Source organism: Maniola jurtina, chromosome 20, assembly GCF_905333055.1.
Source record: "Maniola jurtina chromosome 20, ilManJurt1.1, whole genome shotgun sequence".
In the NCBI taxonomy this organism is placed as follows: Eukaryota; Metazoa; Arthropoda; class Insecta; order Lepidoptera; family Nymphalidae; genus Maniola; species Maniola jurtina.
This window is the reverse complement of record NC_060048.1, coordinates 6,511,740-6,529,605: the sequence shown is the minus strand read 5'-3', so window position 1 is coordinate 6,529,605 and position 17,866 is coordinate 6,511,740. Positions and strand designations below refer to the sequence as shown.

At 36.2% G+C, this 17,866-nt stretch overlaps 2 long non-coding RNA genes across 2 annotated transcripts; one reads left to right on the top strand and one right to left on the bottom strand.

Annotated features, from left to right (window-relative positions):
* Positions 1-2,492: 2,492 nt before the first annotated feature.
* LOC123875450 lies at positions 2,493-17,184 on the bottom strand. Its single transcript, XR_006798141.1, has 3 exons — positions 17,109-17,184; positions 9,332-9,334; positions 2,493-2,503 (listed from the first exon to the last, which is right to left on the bottom strand). It is a non-coding gene; the product is annotated as an uncharacterized LOC123875450 (long non-coding RNA).
* On the top strand, positions 5,390-11,949 carry LOC123875452. The gene is made up of 3 exons (XR_006798142.1): positions 5,390-5,419; positions 8,506-8,511; positions 11,840-11,949. It is a non-coding gene; the product is annotated as an uncharacterized LOC123875452 (long non-coding RNA).
* Positions 17,185-17,866: the final 682 nt, after the last annotated feature.

Genomic DNA, 17,866 nt, shown 5'->3' with positions numbered 1-17,866 from the left:
TAATCTACTTACTAATAATATAACAGATTATACTTAGCGTTACCTGTTACTTTTATTACTCCAAGGAGCCGCGTTTGACAGATCGCCGTCGCGTTGTGTGTTCGAGGCCTTACATTTCAGCAATATCAAGTAGGTACCAGTACTTTGATCGGTCACTTTCCTTTGGCATTTTCCTACAAAGCAATATACCTACACAATAACCTTTTTGAATAGTCTCAGAGCTTGTGAACAATTACTTCAAGTATTTAATACGCAATCTTTTATACTTATACAGGTATATAAAGACTTTGGAAAGTTAGGTGAACATCTAGACAAAGGCACTGGGAAATGGCAGTCTGCAGAGTAATGTGACGCAGATGGTAGTCTTCGTCCAAGTATACCTACCTTGAATGTTGTAGCACGGAGCTGGGGGATATCCTGAATGGAGAGAAACTTCCCTAGTTTGCAGTCTAGATACTCATGTCATGTAAAATCCTTTAGGTACCTCGGATTCCTCATGCAAACTCGGGTATTGACCACGATGTCAAAGCCTGTATAAGCGTTGCTTGAACGAAATGGCGGGATCTCACCGGTGTTTTGTGTGGTCGCAGGATACCGCTAAAGGTACTCCATGACGGTCCATATAAGGATCTATCATCCAACCAGTACTCTTGTATGGTAGTGAAACATGACCGGCCCAGACAAGGCATGTGCAAGAACTCAGAGTCACAGGGGTGAAATGCTGCAGAGAATCTGCAACGGCTAACGATGCGGCTGACAACGCAAGATCACATCCACGGTACACTCAGGGTCCATGACATCGATGATGAGTTGCAAGAAGGCTTAGGGTAGGGTAAGTCACGTAGCATGGAAATTACAAAGCTACGTCGGTAACAGAGGTCTCAACATCGCAGTCCCTGGAGTTAAAGCTTATGGCCGATTAAGAAAGCGCTGACTGGATGTCGTGAGCGCAGATCTGAGATAGACTCAATAATAGGATACTCAGGATCTGGCAAAGTGGTAACCAAAATATTATAGGAAAGCGGACTCCATCTAAGTGGAACCACGCTGTCAAAAAAGAAGAAGTACCTATATGTAAATACCACAAGCTCAGCTGATGGTGACAAGATATAATATTATAACCTGTAATGGATTTTAATGTATTTATAGTGCATTAAAGAGAAATTTATACCTATATTGAGATACTAGCGGATGGCTGCGACTTCGGTCGCGGGGATATACTTAGGTTTTTTAAAAATCCCATAGGAACGCTTTAATTTTACTAATGTGCCGATCCAGGATTTTATATATCTCCATTCTAAATTTCCAATACAAAATACTAAAACATTTACGATAGGTCTTGGTCCATAAATCCTATATTCATAACCTTCAAAACTGTCGGACATAATTTGGTTAAACCTCAAGGCGGTTCGCTATAATATCACAAATCGTGTTTACGCCCATGCGTCAAGGTTTAGTGAAAAGCAAATATTTGTGGGCGGACCTCTAATAACGCACTTTAATTAGAGTCTAAGGGTAGGGACACATCACCACGACGCGACGTGGTTAGCACAGTAGGTACAAGGTTAGCTTATATTCCGGGGATGGACATAGGCTACTTTTTATCCCAGAAAATCAAACGGTTCCCACAGGATTCCTAAAACCCATCCGCTTAACAGATTTGTATGAAATTTGGTACCGAGATAGCTTGCGTTCCTGTAATTGACATAGGCAACTTTTTATCCCGGAAAATCAAACAATTCCCACGGGATCTTTAAAAACCTAAATAGTCGCGGGCATCCTCTAGTTTAAAATAAATATGTCTAAAAAGGGAGGATAAAATTTTGTTAACGATACAAAGAATAAGAAATTGAACTAATGTAGAGTTGCTTAACTTGCTCGAATTGGCTTTCTACCAAAGGCGTGTTCTGTGTCACCTTTGGCCCAAAAATATTTGTGAAAAAGTCAGGAAAAGACTGCGGCAATTTTGTGTTGATTTTTCGAGTGCAATGCAGTGGAAGCTGAAATGCCTACGACACTAATCGCTATAAGAAAATTAAATTATAGGTATTAGTTATTATTTATATCTACCTAAGTGTAATTTGTTACTAATTTTTGACTAGATAGGTAATACTCGCAATCTCGTCCGTGTAAAAACAAACTTGTATAGTATGGCATACTATTATTGTAAATTGAACACGTGAAAAGAGCAACCGCCGAGTTGCTTGCTGGTTCATTTCAATAGGAATGGCATTCCGATCCGATAAATTATTTTGACGACTAAAAACCCCTTGTAAAAGTTTACTTGAATAAAAATATTTTCTATTTTATAAACCAACACACTTTCGCATTTATAATAGGGGTAGTAATAAGCCTAATAAATAATTTCTTTTTGTATGTTACTTTGTAATATTTACGTATAGTAAATAGAAGATGAATTTGTAGCCTTCGTAGCTGAAAAGTTCACCTGAAAAAAAAAAACATCTGAGGTAAAATAGACGGAATCATTACCCAAATTGGCCATCTGTGTCGAAAGGTAGTTTATGTAACAGTACTCTAATCTTGATTATATAATAAAAAATACTGAAATACCTCCGTAACGGCCGTATTTCATAAAGTAAAGGCTTTCAAAGTATGTATTGGATTCGCAAATAAGCACGACTAATGGTAGCATATAAAAAGTTGCTCTAGCAATTAAATGATTCCGTGTTAAAACAGCTGGCGACTATTCAGAAGACTGTGCCACTGCACTCTCGCTCCTACAACTCGTTAATAAGCTGCTCCAAGCAACTGGAGAATTAAACGATTTTTGGACGCAGCTGGCGACATTTTAAATTTTGCAACTGACCCGTCGAGCCTGCAAGTAGCTCGAAAGTGAGATATGATACTTATTATCCTGCAAAAATAAAAGACTTGGTCTGCGTGGTTTAAGGATTTTTAAAAATCACGGGGAAACTCTGGTTTTCCGAGATCCCTTTGAATTTCCATGTCAGGAATCCCATCCGGGATGTCTCCGCTATGTATGGACCCATCAAAATCGATTAAACAGAAGAAAGAATAGCAGACAGCTAGACAGACAGACATACTCTCGCATTTATAACATTAATTTGGAATATGGATAGGCACAAAAATAAGCTGTAGGTATAATGTATATGTTACTATCTCAAAGAGAACAGTAATAATATAATTATATATGACATCATTATACTACCCATTACTACAAAGCCTAGTCTTATCATTATTCATTACCTATTAACCTAATGACGGTCGTTAAATCTAGGTCAAAATTAACTTTTTTTAATCCCCGACCCAAAAAGAGGGGTGTTATAAGTTTGACGTGTGTATCTGTGTGTCTGTGTATCTGTGTATCTGTCTGTGGCACCGTAGCGCCTAAACTAATGAACCGATATTAATTTAGTTTTTTTTGTTTGAAAGGTGGCTTGATCGAGAGTGTTCTTAGCTATAATCCAAGAAAATCGGTTCAGCCGTTTGAAAGTTATCAGCTCTTTTCTAGTTATTGTAACCTTCACTTGTCGGGAGTGTTATAAATTTTTAATTTACACTTGTTACTTATCTTTTAATATCAAAGATCTCTACGCGATCTCTACGTAGGTACCTATTCTCAACACCTCTCTGCATCGTATTCTTCATTACTGAGATGACCTCTTCCCAATTTCCTCATTATGGAAGGAGTTTTCTTGGAATAATAATACTCTTTGAAGCTACTGCACACTTGTATTCTTCATATAGCAGTTTCCAAATGTTACACAGAAGTTGGAACACATATTTAGAAAAACGTTTTGGAAAATTACAACGGTACCCAATGTGAGTCTAATAAAACTTCATCAACGTTGAAGAACGAACTTCAAGGTCACGTCACCGACTAGTGTTAACGGTTTTAATTTATAATTATGGAATTTTTATTGACACTTACAATAATTAATTGCAAAATACAAAATAATCCTCACAGTTTTAAGTGTTTACTTGTCAGCAGGCTCCACTTTTTTTCCAATTAGGATAAACTAATTGACTGATATTGTAACTTAAAGTTCAAACCTGAGTCTAGAAAGTTTAGATTTCGCATGTAGATTCTTTCTATATGGAAAAGTTTGTGTACATAGTACATTAGTTATAGAACCCACGCGTATAAGTCGCGTAAATAAATGCTTTTTTTTTTCAATTCAATTCAATGATTTATTCAATAAAATGTAGGTACAATATGTTGAAATAATGTCTGATGAGCCTTATACATTTTACCACTATAATTGGTGTTTGAATATTACCTTAAATTAAATTAAATACAAATAAAAGTCAAGACTAAAATATTAAGTAAAGAAAGACATACATAGACTTTACACAAGCAAAGTGTAAAATAATAGTTAAATAAAGATCAAAAATGTTGTAATGTTGTAAAGAAAATAAATGCTTGTACTTACCTACTTAACTTATATAATATAGAACATTTTATTAGGTACGGTTAACTGTAAACAGTTCAATTGTAAAACATAACGTCGCTAATAATATTATGAGGAATAATAATAAATAGCAATCAGTAAACAGCAGAGCATCTGCGGTCAACAGAACAGATAAACTTGTGCGACATACTGATTGCTTATTATATCATCATATTTATAATCAAACGATGTTTAATTTTTTTATTAAAAAAGTTACAATAATGCTTATAGTTACCATAATCTAATTGCTGTACAAATCATGACCTATGACCTAGTTGTATCTAATATAAAATATTTTTAATTAGTTGACCCACCCTGGCATCGCACGGTCAGTAAAATTGTACTTTTGTCATGACAGTTGATACATAAAGTTAAAATGACGAGTGAGTTCCTATTTTATGCACATCATAGTCCAATCTGAAGTTGCAACACGACGGTCTGCGCAGGTACAGCCAAGGATACATCCACCGCTGAAATCTGTTTTTGTACTTTTGTACACTGAGCACGAGGCGTAGTTATATGATCAGATTGAACTACATATTTTGCGAACACTGTTCATATACAATGAAATTGTAAACAATATGCCCAGTACGATATAAACTATGTATGTGTGAAATACTGGCACTTTCCAAGTATGGGAACCAAGTATGCCTGTTAACCTCGCTTAGAATTGGCATATTTCCAAGTCCTAGGCAAATTGGCGTCCGCTTTTGGTTAGAGCCAGAAAAATTTCTGAACAAAAAGTGATAAAATGAAAGGCAGCATTTATTTTATTTACTTACCCATTTGAATTTTATTATCTTGCTTATTATGTAGTTCAACTGTTTGAAAGCGAAGTATCCACATAAACAGGAAAACTGGGTGAGTTATATCAACTTACAGTATAAAGTGCTAGATTTTAAAACTCATAGACCCTCGTGGGTTTTCGGAAATTCAAAGTTTTGAAATTTGTATAATCCACGCGGACAAAGACGCGGCATAGGCTAGTTTTTTATGTTTTCTTCGGAATAGTATCAAAAATCACGTCATGCATTGCCAGCAAGGCTCTGCCAGACACCCTACACTTTTAGACTTTAAGAATGGGTACTCGAATTGAATTCGGAATATGCGAGGAAATTCTCGCGCTGTCAATACATGCCACGTCAAAGGGGAAAATTATTAAAGAATATTTATGTCATAAAATGCATTAACTAAGGAGTGATAAGAAAATTATAATATGCAGCCGTTTAATCACAATGCAAGGTCAAGTTTATTGTCTCGGATAACTCACAACGTGAGGTCAATGTCGATATAGAGTCGAGCCGAGACACCTATAAGTGGACAATCTCACTAAACGATAAAGCGTCGGCCTCGTAGACCTATGAGTCCTATAATATTATTGAAGTAAAAACTTCTTTAGGCGCGTTGGGCGATTTTGGGATGGGTAAAAACTTGAAGGTCGCCACCGACATGCTTATGTTTTTTACCCGACTGCGGCAAACCCAAAAGGAAGGGTTATGATTTTAGCAGTCTATGTATGTATTTATGTATGTGGGTATGTATGTATGTTTGTATCTAGATTCTGTGTGTTCTGCCGTAGGGCCTAAACTACTGGGCCGATTTTGATGAATGAGGTGTCAATGGATTCGTCGCAAAAGTCCGGGTAACATAGGCTCCATAAGCTACACTTTATACAAAAAAAAATGACCTAACGGATGTTACATGAAAACAAGTGGGGGTCACCAAAATTTTTTTTTGCTGTTGTATCGTTGTTGTTGTTGATTTGAAAGAGGAAAAATTCTGAGTTCATAAATGTAAATGTACTACAACATTAAAATATACCAAGCGACAGAATAACGATTTTACTAATATATTTAGCGTTCATTAGGACGATCGCAGTCGGGTTATAGTTTTCAACTTTATCTTGCTTCTTTTTATTTAATCCGCACCTCCAATATTATAGTGGTTGGAGTCCACTATATCACTGATTTTACACGGAGGACCTTCAAGTTTTTACCTATGCTTATGTTACCTAGTGCTCGGAGTGCCAATGGATGTATTAAAACAAATTTTTCAAAAGTTCTGGTACAAGTTAGCCCTTGATTGCGATCTCACCTAATGGTAAGTGATGATGCAATCTCAGATGAAAGCTAACTTTGAAGGGGTATGGCAGTTTTATTAAACTCTCATCAGTTTCTACACGGCTACGGCATCGTACGGCACGCCCAATCGCTCGGCGGCACGGCTTCTCTGGTAGGGTGGTAACTAGCCATTGCCTAAATCTCCCACCAGACCAGAGATTCAGAAATTATATTAATGAAGTGAAAACTTCTGTAGGCGAATAATAAGAATTGGTTTAGTAGATATAACTGAAGTCTGAACTGATGAATTTGAATGTTGCTAGATTTGAGAGAAATAGATATATTTTACGAGAGTAAAGCTAAACAAAATCGTTTTAAAAACTGAACAATATACTGATGAAGTTTGTGAACTAGATCCCCGATGGATAATGTTTGGAACAGACTACGCACGAATTCACGCTAGGTACGTTTGCAATAGCCATTACTGTTATTGAGCGAGGATTTGTATTGTGTGGTTTTTTCCAACTCACTGAAAACTGGCATACTTGCGGATAAAATGGTAGAGAATTAAAAAATGATCTATTGTGTCACGTTTCAAAGGAAACAAATCGTAGAAATGAAATATTGTGTACGAGTACGTGGAGAACGTTTCTTTTTTACAGAATAGCGCTTGGCTGCAATCAAACCTCCTGGCAAGTGATGGGATTAGACATCTTCTAGCCAGGCACACCTAGAAGATGCCTGTTCACTCTTGGATTAAAGGTACCTGCCTATATTAAAAGTGGAGGTAAAAACAGATGCTGGAAAGACGTTCCATATCCTAGCTCTTTGCCCGGATTCCTCCTTCACCTTTCTACCATCGTATTGCAAGGCATCGTCAAGGTCTGCATCCGTACGTAGTTGAAATTCCTCGGACATGTACGAAACGACTTGCTTCCTCGTTTCTAATCTGAACCGTGAGGATATGGAACGCCTTTCCAGCATCAGTTTTCACTTCCACTTTTAATATGGGTACCTTTAAGTTAAGAGTGAATGGGTAACTTCTAGGTAAGCGCGCTCCATCTTAGGCTGCATCATCACTTGCTAGCACTTGCAGCCAAGCGTTAGTCTAATTTTAAAAAATAGTTCCTTTTTCCTCCTAAATTCCATATTTCACTGGAAATAAAAGTTTTGCCCTGCAAATTTAATCTTTCTTTGATAAGGACGTAAGCAAGGTGTGGTGGTTACTCCGGCTATATTGTTTATTGTATCGTTGGGAGGAGCTCACCCGAGTAATAGCTGGTTTAATGGCCCTCTTTATGAGGTGACGAGGAAGTTATACCTCCAAGTTAGTTTAAGGCTCGAGCTTAATCATAGGATTAAGTGGAAGCACTCCAGTAATGAACAGAGATTTAAACTGTTATAGTAATAATTAAATTGAAAATTAATGCAATAAAAACCTTCCTTTCTGCAATTTACTGTTATTTTACCCCGCGATAAAGGACGAAGGACAATTTTGGTTATGTTATGTTCGTTGCAAATCTTCTTGGGCACTGAAGAGTCATGTAACCTCGACAACCTGTGCAGTACAACATATTTTGTTACGATATCAATGTTCTTTTTCAAAAAAAAAAAAATTACCTAGGAACCGGAACATCTTTATTTAAGTCTGCGAGTTGTACTGGTTCACTGACGGCATACAATGCCTATGTATCAAATTCAACATCATAAGAATTCAAATTTTTAGGAATTCAACATTTTGAATCTGAAGGATTATTTTTAAGAGGTCTCTCTCCGTCACTCGTTTCATACAATCGTAGTTCCAATTTGATTTGAATATTAACCAACCAAAGTCCATGAAATTCTGCAGACATATTCTAGAAACTAATATCTATGTCTGTGGTTTTCCAGATTTCTGTTAAAATATTCGGTTTCAAAGTTACGCGGTCTTAAAAATTTTCATACAAATCTTTGAGCCCCTGTAATTTTAAAACTACATATTTTTAGCAAAATCTAAAACACCACAGACACAGATATTAGTTTCTAGAATATGTCTGCAAAATTTCATGGACTTTGGTTGCTTAATATTCAAATGAAATTGGAACTACGATTGTATGAAACGAGTGACGGAGTGAGCCCTGGGAACGTGAAAAGACTGTTTTTTAGTAGCCATAACCAAAAACGTGCCCCTGTATTGTTTCTTCCAAAGTTGGCTAAGTTGTAACTGCTAATAAAAACTCTTTTCATCAACAACTGCGCAGTTGTGTTATTTTTTTTTTGTAGTGGAAGCTTTTTTACGCACGATGGGTGATTTTGGGATGGGTAAAAAATTTTACGTCACCCACATGCCAATATTAATAGTGCTTAGTGTTTTATACTATCTCTATGATGCTTAGAGTGCCGATAGATATAAAAACGGAATTAATCATAAATGGTTGATTTGAAAATTATGAAATTTTCATTTTTGATAACACAATTCATTTGAAAATACAAAAAAAAAACACTGTTATTTCATCGTTTTAAGTTTTCACTTCTGTGTCGGCAGTCTCCACTGATTGCTAAGTTTTTTGGTAACACGTAATAACGTGTTAGGTTTTGTGTGCCACCAAATTAACACCATTACCGCAATAGTTAATTTTAGAATTTGGACTTTCGTAAGCGGTCTTCAAACTATGTATGTAATCAATTATAGGTATACCTTCTCACTATTACGACTAAACTATCAAGTATCAAATCCATCAGAAGTCCTTAGTCATGGGGTTTTTACGCAGTTATCATTTGTTTACGATAGTTATTATCATTATTAAAGTTCAAGAGTCAATGGAATAAAATTTGCTATTTGCTGCGTTTATGTGCAACTTTCTGTATTGAAAAATTAATATCCAATCCAATCTTTTTAATCGCTAACAAAAGTTTTCTGAAAACCCGATTACAGTTTGCACTATAGGTAATCTGTTCTGGAGTCAAAATAATAGAAACTTTTTTTACACTTAAAAATGGCGCCATATATTTAATTCTTCCAAGAAAATTATAGCCGGTATTGCTCGGGATGAGGTAAGTATTCTAATGATATCCTCTAAGTATATCTAAATCGGTTTAGGCGTTTAGAAGTTATGGTGAAGAGAAATTTTCATACATGCACTCTGAAAGCAGTCATGTAAAGAACTTTTTGAATCACTAAAAGTAAGTTGGTTATTATTGAAATCTGGGAATTGTTAAAAAATTTCATATCACTAAAGCTTGTTTCATTTTTTTTTTAAATTTTCGCTCTGAATCTAGCTTTTCTACTTCTCGAAATGATGTAATGGCAGGAGAAATAATAGGTAAGGTTCTAATCACTTGCTCAGACTTCTAACATCAATGGGTTCTTATACCCGATCCTAATTAAATTCTGATGTATCGCATAATAATGAAGAGCAAATTATTTCTTGGATCCTCTAGCCGCACGCTACAATATTAGTATTTATACCCTGTCTTATGAAATAATTTGAAGTTTCCTTAAACTGTCTTTTCACCAGATGTAGAAAGCAATGCCTGTGAAACTCCAATAGCGCTTAGCTAGTTCATCAACTGTTTTTCACTAGGTGACTAGAGCAAAGATTCACTAAGCTAGAAAAACCGGTCAAGTGCGAGTTGGAGTAGATCACGAAGGGTTCCGCATCATCGTACAAGATATCTAACGAAAATACAGCGTTTTAGTGAAAATTGAGATTTTTGGAAGTTCTAATGTGCCAAATCGCTTTATAGAAATGAAAAGGATCAAGGCAAGACGGGTGGAGCAGTAAAAGTTCATTAAAGTATTCAATAAGGATTTGATAGGACCTTTAAATTATGAAACCCTTTCATTGATCTGTAATTATAAAGTTGCTGAGCAATGTTGAGAACAATTGGCATAAATTTAACTTTTACAATTGAATGGGTATTCAAATTATTCAATTTCATCTATATTTTTTTTACATCAGTCTAATTCTTTAGTAGTACTCTTGACTACGATCTCATGGGTAGAGACAATGTAATCTAAGATGGAAACGAGTTAGGAGTGTGGCAGTATTATTATCCCTAGTAAGATTCTACGCGAAGTAGAAATTTGAACGCTAAATCGCTTGGCGGCACGGTTTTGTCGGTAAGGCCTTGTACCAGACCCAATCTTAACCAATTTAGAAATTATATTATTATGACCCGATTTAGGCTGCTTTTCTACCAGAGATGTACTAAGCTCCGAAACTATGCGACCGTTTCCACTAATGCTAAGCGGTGTATCGGAGCAGGTAAGATGTGCTATTTAGGGTTCCCAAAGGGTAAAAACTGAGCCCTATTAATGTCACTCTGCTGTCTGTCTGTCTGTCCGTCTGTCTGTTTGTCTGCGTGTCACAGTTCTCTAGTTCGTAGACGAAGTAAGTTATAAACCTGAAATTTTAGTATTTGGTGTAGAACGTTGATCCAAAACGAAATATTGAATTAGAAATACAATTAAATTATTTTTGTAATCGGGTGCGATCCACTGATTTGGAAACTATGCTCTACAAAAAGTAACTGCGGTGTGGAAGCACCTTGACATTTAGTTGTGCGAAGCTAGGATGGATCATCTAGTTAACTAATAAATTCTCTTTCATTTCGTTCTTTGTCAAGCCCCAATATAGAGTGAGGTGTGGCTATATCAATAATGCTCTTTATTGTATCGTCGGAGTAGGTACTAGCCGTACCCTGTATGGCTGCTTTTATGACTCTCTAGTTTTATGGCGTTGGAAACTTACTGATGCCACGTACGTACTTTACTACTCGGCCTTAATCAGAGGATTAGTTGTTAATCGTAGTTAAATCACTACTCATTACACGAGTAATCTGGTAATAGATAATATAGTAAAAACAAGCCATCACCCGTAGACGACGGTCTCCCTGGGGTTAAAGTGAGCGCTGTGGTCTTATCAGTGGGAGGTCCCAGGTTCGATTCCAAGCAGGAGCAATTTATGAATTTATATTTTTCAAATTGTCTTTGGCCTGGTCTGGTGGAGGCTTCGGCCTGACTATATTTACCACCATACCGTCAAAACCGCGCCGCCAAGCAACTTACCGTTAGCGATAGTCAGAGAACTTATATTTTTTACGAACTTGATCCATTTCAGCTTAAAAGTTGTAATAAAGTGCCTTTAAACTTTCCTATGACAATTAACAGGAACGGATTTAATGTAAAGCTTTGTATTTCAAAACCCAGCTGCGACCGAGTCTGGTTTATTGAGGCACGTAGCCGAGCCGCGGTTATCAAGTTAGACTTGATAAGCCGCACATTGTTATACGAACAAACCTGAAAGCTGCCCCTAAGTTTTGTGGATTTGCGTACATAACAATAATATTCTATACATTTAAAAGCCTTAAAACTTAAAGCTAGCCTTATTACTATACAAATCATGCCCGCGTGGAATGGTGCCAAGAATACTGGCTGCATTTCCGCGCCGGAAAGCCAGGCTGATCCGCTGCGCAAAAAAGCCTTAAATGTGTGGCAGAATGTACTAAATTATTTTTAATTATCCATATGTATTATAATTGTGCAAAAGTGTATCTATCTATTATCTATTATTAAAGCAGTGATAGCCTAGCGGTTAGAACGTCCGCCTCCTAATCTGAGGTCGGGGGTTCGATCCCGGGCGCGCACCAATAACTTTTCAGTTATGTGCGTTTTAAGCAATTAAATATCACTTGCTTTAACGGTGAAGGAAAACATCGTGAGGAAACCTACATGCCTGAGAGTTCTCCATGTTCTCAAAGGTGTGTGAAGTCTGCCAATCCGCATTGGGCCAGCGTGGCAGACTATGGCCTAAACCCTTCTCATTCTGAGAGGAGACCCGTACTCAGTAGTGGGGCGGAAATGGGTTGATCAGGTATCTATCTATTATCTTTTTGCGGCCCATCTATACAACCGATTTTGACAAAATTTGCTACAGAATTAATGGCATCCCAGAGACGAGCATGGACTATTTTTTATCCGGAAAACCAAAAAGCTGCATAGTATTTTTCTAACAATCACGCGACACCTTGTTTAAAGACTTCCTCAAATTATGAGTAATCTATGAAAGAACCAAGCAAGTAAGAAAATCTCTAAATAAGTGTTAGATATAAGTATGTATTTACTTGTATCCTCATTATTTAGTTGGATACGGAACGAGGAACTAACAACTACCCATTGAGGATGTACAATCAACTGCTCATTCTTTAGAACTTCCTAGCTTATCTATTTATTCTTACATGTTGGTAAATATGAAAGTAGGTTTGTCTGTCTGTTACCTTTTCTCGGCTCAACTGTTGAACTGATCTTGATGAAAATCATAGAGGTACGAGTAGCTTGCATCCTGGAGATGGACATATTTTCCATCCCGTAAAATCAAAGACGTACTTTGAAAAGTTTAAATATACGCGAAAGTCGTAGGCATTACTTAGTTTTGTATATTAAGGTCCATTGCCATTTGCAAGAAAATTCTTCATAAAATCTGCGTATTTAGTTGCAAGTAGGATCCAAGAGAATCGTCTCAAGTATCCACCTAGCTACTTGACAATCGACCGAGCGACGTTTGGCAACGTGTTCTACCATTTAAAGGTCAAGTTAACAAGTTCGGCCCGAAAAATCGGTAAAGTGGCATCATTAAGACCTGTAAATACATTAAAGGACCGCTATAGAGCCTAATAGCTCGTTCACACAGGTTGCGTAAGCGTAGACGTAGCGCGTACCATTGCGTTGTAATATTGTATGGAACTGTATGAAACATGGCACACCGCTTGCGTAAAGTGTGGACGTATGCGTAACCCGGTGTGTTAAGGGTTTACGCGCGTCAATTTTCTTTTTAATTTAATTTTTTATTTATACAGATTAACTACTTCAATTAATCGGATTTTTAGTTTTTGAATCCTCTTTTTCGGAAACTCTTTGATTTTCAGGGATAAAAAGTAGCCAACATCTTAGTAGTTGCTTGTATAGTAGTTAAATGTGTGCAAGCTTCAAGTGTACAGTCAAAGTTTAGTCAAAATCGGTTAAACAGATGGGCTGTGAAAACATACTTACCAGACAGACAGACAGAGCGACACACTATCGCATTTACTAATATTATTATTCGTTTAGTTTGCTGTGAATTCTAAAATTTTAACTGTAGTCATTTGTTTTTTTTTTCCCCACTCCACGAAAATTCCTTAACATCCTATTTTTTAACGATGTTGACATGTTCCGAAATCCGAATCATTTTTTTAAGTTTCTGAGATATTTTAAATGAATATATTTTTTAATAAAACGCTTCTTGTATGTAGTTTTAGATATTGAAAAAGTTTATGGAGAGGATCCACGGTGATCATAGAGTTAGATGTTGATAATGTAAATGATGATCTATACATGTACATGGTTAACAAATAAATTATTAGATAATTATATAAAACGGGCATCCCTTCGCGCCCTATTTTGCGACCTACATAAGTATTTTTAATTTTCCTCAGTAAAAAAAACAGTTTTCTTTTCAGACTTTTCATACTGCTTACATGATCAGAAAATATTTGGCACAGTAATTAAAAAAATAGATATGTGCCATCTAATCAATACATCCATTAAAAGTTTTATCTAAAGTATTAAAAGTATCTGCAATAATTAATCTAAACTTACCTAAAGACGTTTATACAACTTCCCAAAACGGTGGAAAAATTCACAAAAATTCAATCACACACTTCCACCAAAAGGAAATATCAATACACAGTTAAAGTTAAAAGTATTTACACTGATATTCTGTATTGCGTGGAACTTTAGTTTTCCGTCGGAAAACTCATGATGATAACGACACGTCCGTCCGTCATGATTGGCATGGTTGCACTGAAGAGTTACATTTTTATCCACTTGACAGGGGTTTACGGATATCTTTCCACCCTTTCAAGTACCTATAGCATTCTCGCCCTTTCATCGCTTTTATCATAATACTGGAAAAAACCTGTATAAATGAACGATAGTTGAAATCAAAATTTTTCGCGTTAAAATCTGATTGAATTTTGTAGAGATTTATCAAGTTGGATTGGATGTTGAATAGCACTTAGTTGTGGTAGTATTTTTTCAGTCGAATCCAATTTTTTCATCGTCTTTTATTCGTAAAACTTATGAATAAGTTCAGTTCAGTTTTTGCTTATTTAGGATACGAGTATGTAGAAATATGCCGTATTCCTAAGTTCTGAGAATAACCACCCGAGTTGTTTAAAATACTCATAATTTCATTATTGAGAGAATATTTATTTTATAAAACATACCTATACCCGTACCGTTTTTATCTCTACAATTTTTAATACGTAGGAGGTCACTTATAACTTTTATACTAAATATTATATTTATTGTCAGTATTGTTCAATGTTTCTCTTTAACAAAGGCTGCTTCAAGCCTTTGAAAATAAGTCCGGCCTTTTATCGCTAAGCTATTAAGGCTAAATGAGTCTCTACATCATAAAATGTACACCACCCCAATTTCATGTTCGTTTAGGCTCGGCAGTCGGCGATAAGTGATTTTCATAGCTAGTCAGTCGGAAGAACATACTATTACGACATAATATTCGGGTTCCGTACCTCAAAAGGAAAAACGGAACCCTTATAGGATCACTTTGTTGTCTGTCTGTCCGTCCGTCGTGTCTGTCAAGAAAACCTATAGGGTACTTCCCGTTCACCTAGGTCTTAGGTCTTAGGTAAGTAGGTCTTATAGAACAAATAACGGAACAAAACCAAAAACCGTGAATTTGTTGTTACATACATCATTTAAAAAAAAAAACAAAATGTGTCTAAATTTTCAGAGCAAGATATACCAAGTGGGGTATCATATGAAAGGGCTTTACCTGTACATGCTAAAACAGATTTTTACATATTTTTATGCACAATAGTTTTTGATTTATCGTGCAAAATGTCGAAAAAATAGCCGATTACGGAACCCTCGGTGCGCAAGTCCGACTCGCACTTTTCTTGTTTTTGTATAATACTCAAATGTACAGTTTGTATAAAGAACATTCAAAGGTATCAAAAGCAGGTATTCTTTCAGAAAGCTTGTATTATGACTAGATAAACTCACATCCTAAATAGGCATATCTCGACAATTCGTATCTATATGAACTAAGCTATCCTATTTGCGGGTTTTACTTATATCCTCCATTTGCACATCCCTGCCTGACTATTACCCCTGTGGTATTACCCGTTGTCTTCCCTGTCGTGTCTATTGACGGGCGCACCTTGACAGTTCCGGATATGTACCCAAGGTGGCTGGTTAAACTAAAGTTGGTTTTGAGCGTCCTGATGTCACATGATGTACAGTTACATAACTAATTGTTAATTGCTTGTAGGAAGGCTTGGTATGATTCTTTTTATGGAGGCGTTTGACATCAACGCCGATTATTTTTGGTATCCATCCTTAATCTTCCTTTAAAAGTTAGGGAAAGTACATAAATTGTTCAAGAGATATTATATATTCTTTGGAGTGTCAATCGATCGTGCTTCATAGGAAAACTAAAAATAGCTGCACGTGTTACTTATTATATTTCCATAGCCCATTCCATTAGAAGATTCCTACGTTTGAGCGATATTTCAAGAGTAAGATGAGGCAGTGCAGTGCAAATTGGCAGATTTCACACTCCTTTGAGAAAATGATGGAAAACTCTTAGTCATGCAGATGATCATACCTTGTTTCCCTTCACCGTTTAAGCAATTGTGATATTATAATTGCTTAAAATCCACATAATCACAGATAAGCATAATTTAATTCAGGTATTTGTATGTTTTTACACTGTCCGTCCTAAAATATCACAAAATAAAAGAGTCCAAAAGGATGTAGATCAAAATTTATTGTAATCCGTCAAATATTGCCCGTATATTTATTCAAAATCTTGTACTTTTCTTTGGAGTGTTGAGGCGAAAACAGATACTTGCTCTAGATTTTGTGAGCACGTTATTATATCAGCGATGTAATGTTCACTAGATGCGGCGCTTTTTGTAACAACATGTTAAACGAACATCGGTGTTTGCACTCCTGTCAATCGAAAACCGCTTTAGACGCAATCCGTTCCCACGAACATAGATAATTTAGAACATATTATAACATATCAATTTCTATTCAAATGTGATAACGTGAATATTTTATCATGATCATCATCATCACCAACCGATAGATGTCCACTACTGGACATAGGTCTCTTGTAGGGACTTCCACACGCCACGGTCTTACGCCGCCTGAATTCAGCGGCGCCCTGCGACTCGCCTGATGTCGTCCGTCCACTTAGTGGAGAGTCTCATCACGTGAATATTTAGAATTATCAAAACACTCAAATGTAATGAAGTGAATATTTAGATTTAAATGATTTATAGTGAAATAATGATTGTCTTCCCGCGGCAGACCGATTTGTTTTCAGTAGTAGGTAATATCGAAACATAGAGTTTAACTTAATAAATAGAAATGTTTTGTTTTGAAATAATTAGACAAAATGATCATCAATTCGAACGCGTGAGAAACAATAATAATTCACTTGACATAACGCAAATATAGGTAGGTGCAATCATATGAACAGCGCTGCCGATAACGTGAAAATGTTTAGACCAAAATAAGCTTTCTCGATTATTTTGCGATTTTGGATTCTATTATTTTTAAAACTTATAAATCGATTGTAATACTATGACAAAATCATTTCGCTTCGAGAAAACAACCATTAAAATTTCAGCATGTATTTACAATTGGACCGCGTCTATATAAGGGTTACGATTGACGGGATTTACGGACACCGATATTCGTTGGAACATTTATTTTGTTAGTATGAAGCGCCGCATCCAGTGTAACATTTATATCACACGTTATTATTGACAAAGAGAGCCTCTCTTCGGATCACGGGTCTGAGAGGCTCTTGGACCGTAGAAGGACACGTTGGGTACAAGTTAATGACGTAGCATTTTTCAAGTTCACTCTGTGGAGTAACCTTGGTGTTATCGTAATTTGGGCCTTAAAAGGAGGATGGGACTATAATGTACCGACTAGTAGTACAAGTATGAAGTTGTTTTGTTTTTTACATCACCTAGATTAAGACTAATTAGATATTTTGTTTCTCTTCAAATGATGATTTTTCATTTTAATTTTATACTCATTTGCTATTATTAAGAGGTAGATATTCGGAATTACGAATCGAAGCTTTCGTACTTATGCACTACAAATTAATCTTGAACACTATTATGGAGCAGGAAGATATAGGTGTTTTTGTAGTCTGGTTAAACGGCCTTCTTCGAGGTTTTAAAACAAATATACCCACACGGACGAAGTCATAGAAAAGATTATTATCCATACTTCCATACTAATATTATAAAAGCGAAAGTGTGTCTGTCTGTCAGTCTGTCTGTCTGCTACGTTTTCACGGCCCAACC